A 5,577-nucleotide genomic window follows, 5' to 3' on the forward strand; every position below is an offset into this window, starting at 1 on the left:
CTTCTAGCAGTTTAAGGACTTCCTTCTTTACCACCTCACTCATTACATGGTTGATTCTTCTCTGATGTTCTCTGGAAGGTTTTGAATCCTCCTCTAGCGAGATCATGTGCATACACATGGATGGGCTTATACCTTTTAAATCAGAGATGTTGTATCCTAAGGCAGAGGGGTATCTTCGTAAAACATTCAAGAGTTGGTTTGTCTCGTCTTAGATTAAGGTGGCACTAACTATTATTGGGCAGTTTATTTCTTTATCCAAAAACTCGTATCTTAGGTTCTTGGGTAATTGCTTAAGTTCTTGAGCTGGTTTTTGAGAGTTTGGTGAAAGGTCTGGAGTAAGGGCCAAACATTCGTTAGTGTGAGGTTCTGTTTCCTTTAGCTCGTCATCATTTTCATTCGGGTTTGAAAATGGTTCAATCATAGGTTCTTCTTGATCAAATTCCCTTATGTATTCATCTATGATATCAATCGCGTAACATGCGTCTCCTATGATTGGTGCCATCAGGAGCTTTGAAAGAATAAACTCTATCTTTTCATCTCCTACTTCGAAAGTTAATTTTCCTCTTTTAACATCTATTATAGCTCCGGCTGTTGATAAAAATGGTCTACCTAAAAGGATAGGGATATCGTCGTCTTCCTTGATATCCATGACCACAAAGTTTGTCGGGATATAAAGTTGACCGATCCTAACGGGGATGTCTTCTAATATGCCTACAGGGTACTTAACAGATCTATCGACTAACTGGAGGGACATCTTAGTTGGTTGTAATTCTCCTAAGTTTAACCTTTTACACACAGCCAAGGGCATTAAACTCACACTAGCGCCTAAGTCTAGGAAAGCTTTGTCGATCATATGATTCCTAGAATGCAAGGTATAGAAAAACTCCCAGGGTCTTTCTCCTTCTTGGAAAGTTTATTCTCGAAAATAAAGTTGCATTCCAAGGGTTTGGGATCATCAAGCCTACGCTTGTTGGTTAAGATGTCTTTGAGAAATTTTGCGTAAGATGGAATTTGGGTGATGGCTTTAGTGAAAGGAATATCTACATAAAGCTTCTCTATTACTTTTATAAACTTTTGGTATTGGTTATTGATTTTGGTTTGTTTAAGTCTTTGCGGATATGGGATTGGTGGTTTGTACGGGGGTGGTGGTTTGTAAGTTTTATCATTGGCTTCTCCTTCTTGGTCGGTTTGTTTTTCGGATTCCACCGGTTCCTCTCCTTAGTTGGTAGGTATATTTTCTTTAGAAGCTTTTGACTCGCTCATTGCTGGGTTATAAGGCCCTTTGTAAGCGGTCCCACTTCGTAATGTGATAACGTTAGCTTGCCCTCGAGGATTGAGTTGAGGTTGTCCAGGGAATCGTCCTCCAGGTGTAGTTTGTGGGGCTTGGTTTTGTGCTACCTGTGAGATTTAGGTTTCAAGCATCTTATTGTGAGTAATCATCTGATCAACCTTAGTCCCTAATTGCGTTATCATTTTGTTTACGTGAATGTTCTGGTTTAGGAATTCTTTATTTTGTTGAGTCTGGCTTGATATAAAGTTCTCCATGATCTTCTCAAGGTTAGGCTTTTGGGGCACAACTTGCATAGGTTGATTTGGTTTTTGGGCTTGAAAACCTTGTGGTCTTTGAGGTGCAAAATTTTGGATAGGGTTCTGGTTTTTATAGGAAAAATTCGGGTGATTCTTCCATCCAGGGTCGTAAGTGTTTGAAAATGGGTTACCTTGGGCGTAATTCACTTGGTCGGTGTTCAGGTCATTCAAAAGGTTATATTCTGCCGATTCATGTCCTTTAGATCCACAAAGTTCACACTCTGTGTGGACTACCGCTGCGGTGTTAGAGTTTGTAGAAATATGTTCTACCTTAAGGGCTAAAGCATCCATTTTCGCTTGCATCATGTCCATATAACTTATCTCATGTATTCCACCTTGGGTCTCCTTTTTCTCGACTGATGCTCGTTCAGTTCCCAATTGGTAATGGTTTTGGGCCATATCCTCAATTAGGTCACAAGCTTCAGGGTAAGGTTTGTCCATCAACGCGCCACCAGCGATAGCGTCGATGCTCATCTTTGTGTTATAATGGAGTCCATTGTATAAGGTATGAACGATCAGCCATTGTTCTAGGCCATGGTGTGGACAGACTCTTAACAGCTCTTTGTATCTCTCCCAAGCTTCAAAAAGTGATTCTCCTTGGTTTTGAGTAAATCTAGTTATTTGGTTTCGAAGAACAACAGTCTTACTAGGGGAAAATATCTAGCAAGGAATACTCTCCTAAGGTCTTCCAGGTAGTTATTGAGTTAGCTAGAAGTGAATCTAACCACGAACGTGCTCTATCTCTGAGGGAGAAAGGAAATAATCTTAAACGAATCGCATCAGGTGAAGCACTGTTGGATTTAAAGGTGTCGGCCAGTTGGATAAAGACTTTTAAATGTTGATTTGGGTTCTTAGTATCGAGACCCGCATATTGGTTTTGTTGCACTAATTGCAGTAAAGATGGTTTTAGTTCGAAATTGTTGGCAGGAATGAGGGGGTTTACTATACTAGAACTAGGTTCCTCGTCATAGGGTTGGGCAAATTCCTTAAGAGGTCTCCGGTCGCGATTCTCGGCCATAGCTTTCTTAATTCGGACGAGTAAGAGGCATGTATGAGTGTAACATTCGGGTTCCGCTAAAAGATCTACTAAATTTCCGGTACTACAGGTTCTTCGCATTTACCGGCTAATAATGCCTTAGTCTAGACGGTGTGACAACAAGGTACGAAGTTTGACGAATTTGGTCCCCGGCAACGGCGCCAAAAACTTGATCTCTCTATTCGCAAGTGCACGAATCGCGTCAGAGTAATATAAAAGAATACCGATCCCACAGAGACCAAATCGTCAATCTATCGATTACTATTGTTACGATGTTTATCTAAGGCGGTACAAATGAGATATTGATGTCGCAAAATAACAGTAAATAAAGAAAATGATAAATACAGTGCAGATAAAGATAGGCTTGAATGTATTTCACGTCAGTTAAACGATGCTTCGATTGTCTAAATAGAACTACTTATGGGACAATATTTTCTACTCTTGAAAAGAATCCATTTAACAGGAACTGTCGCTTTCGCGTATTTAGAACCGAGTTTACCCTTAAATTAAGGCCTTTTATTGTCACTTATAAAAGGTGCGCAGAACGCTAAAGTAGTAAACCTATTTTTAAGAAATAAGACTCGTAAGCTTAGTTGAAAAGTGATTTTGATTTGGAAAGCTTACCCAAGGAGTTTCCTGATTTTAAATCTATCAACGCGTCCGAAAATAGTTTCAAAAATCGTTTTTTCCTTAAAGTGATAAAAATTCCTAGTTAACTAAGCTAGGGTGCTTCCGCACTCCTTGAGTAGTTAAAATTAACCAAGTTTGTTTCAGAAAAACTCGAATTAAAAATCAAAACAGCCCCTAAAGCATTTCTACAGATGCAATATGTGAAACATCTCCTTAACCGCGATCCTTACATTCTAACCTTTGGAAGGTTTAGCCAAACATGGTAATACAAATAAATACAACAATATTGAACATGATAAAAAGAAGTTTAGAATGTAAGGCGTGAAGAACAAGTAAAATGTGTAAAACAGTTAAAATGAGCAATAAAGATAATGGCGAGAAAATTAAATAAAGTAAAGACAATGGCAGAAAATTAAATAAAGTAAAGCATGGCAAGGAATTTAAATAAAGTAAAGCATGGCAAGGAATTAAAAAGGAGATTACATTAGAACCTGCTCCAAACGGAGGCTTTAAATCTGGTACAAGGAAATAAATAAACCTTTGACTTTGAAAATAAATACGAACAGCAAAATCAAAGTGCTCCAACTCAATTACACTAAGGTGCGATAACCCCTCGATGTGACGGATTACCGCTTTTACAGATGATAATATAGTCTTAGTGTTGTAAACTAAGTTGGATACCTTGGAAGTGAACTAGAACGACCTATTTATAGAGGAACTCAACAACATGCAAAGACCATGATGCCCTTCAACTTCTCTTTAGTGGGAACGTGGAATTCAAAGGTAGCGCCCGCCACCCCTCCATGGTGCCCGCCATGTGAGTAAATGGGGAAGTTCATGGGATCGTGGCAGTTTCCTTCTGGTTGAGGGATGATGTGTCATGGCTTCTCCTATAGAGGCCGCCATGCAGAACGCCACGAGTACAATATTTGCCGAAAACCCTAATTTTTTGGCCTTTTTGCTTCGTTTATTCTAAAAAGGTCCTGAAAGAGCTAAATACCTGAAAACAACACAAAAGAAAGCATAACACAAGCAAAATGATAAAAAAGACCTAATAAACATGTGCAATCCGAGTCAAATACGTGGTGTTTTTCAGTGTGATCATCACTTTACATCCAATTCAAGTCCATTCCACCCATTCATACAAGGCATTGCAAGTGAAAGTTTTTGGTTTGAACCCTTGAATCATCAACTTAAAATCGTTGGTTTCATCCACAAACATAGCCTATAATCATCCCACAAAGAATCAAGGCTTGGTTTTTATCAAGATTTTTTCATTTGATCTTCAAACAATCATCATGGTGCCTTGGAATTCAAACAAAATCAAAATTGCACTTTTAAGGCATGTTGGTTGGTCAAGTTTTGGAAAGTTTGGCCTACCATGTGGTCCAAACCTCATAACTTTTTCATCTTTTAACATTTTGAGGATCTACTTCGAGCCAAATCTCCTAAATGAACTCCTTTCCAACTTTATTTCAAGGCCCATGACTTAATTCAATGCATAAGGACCTCAAAATGTGGATTGGCCAAGCTGGTCAAGTTATCAGGCGTAAGATCATGTCATGACCATTATTTTTAACCAATGCCATTTCACATCTTAACTCCTTTTGACCTAATTCTTTTTGCAACATGTTAAGGATGGCAAGGTTCATTTGGCCTAATTTTTACTCAAAATGCACGAGCCAATTTTAACTGACCCAAGTGCAAAGTTCATGTTCCATCATGTTGCATGTAGTAGACCAAACCAGCCAAACAATGTCCATTCATTCACCAAGCCTCTAATCCATGTGTGTTTCATTCCCATTTGAACCAAGAGCGTGATTCAAACATTAAGGACAGCAAATGCAAGCCAAAATGAGAGGAGTAAAGGGACACGAGCAAGCAAAATAGGAAAAGTCAAAAAGCAAAATTGCCCAAAATGGACACAATCCAAAATCACCTCAACATTGTTGTGACCACCATTGTCTCACCTAAAGTGTCAGGACTGCAGAACCAAGTGGGGGGAATGTAATTATAGAGGAGTGATATAATATATATATATATATATATATATATATATATATATATATATATATATATATATATAGAGAGAGAGAGAGAGAGAGAGAGAGAGAGAGAGAGAGAGAGAGCACCTTTAGCCAACAAGTTTGCAATTTCGTCACATTTCATACTTATGCCATTTTTGAGATTTCCACCCCAAAACTCCAACCTAATCACTCTATCAACTTCCCTATAAACAGGGGATGCTTATCCATTCAAAAGACAAGCTTCCAAGCCATCAAATCCTTGCATAAATCATACCACTTTCCCTTCAAAAACAGAGC

The 5,577-nt window shown here is 38.6% G+C and overlaps 1 non-coding gene across 1 annotated transcript; it reads left to right on the forward strand.

The window, feature by feature from the left end:
- Positions 1-2,116: 2,116 nt before the first annotated feature.
- Positions 2,117-2,223, forward strand: LOC127109962 (small nucleolar RNA R71). Its single transcript, XR_007797203.1, has one exon. It is a non-coding gene; the product is annotated as a small nucleolar RNA R71 (small nucleolar RNA).
- The last annotated feature ends 3,354 nt before the right edge of the window (positions 2,224-5,577 follow it).

Source organism: Lathyrus oleraceus, chromosome 7 (genome assembly GCF_024323335.1).
Source record: "Lathyrus oleraceus cultivar Zhongwan6 chromosome 7, CAAS_Psat_ZW6_1.0, whole genome shotgun sequence".
NCBI classification, from domain to species: Eukaryota; Viridiplantae; Streptophyta; class Magnoliopsida; order Fabales; family Fabaceae; genus Lathyrus; species Lathyrus oleraceus.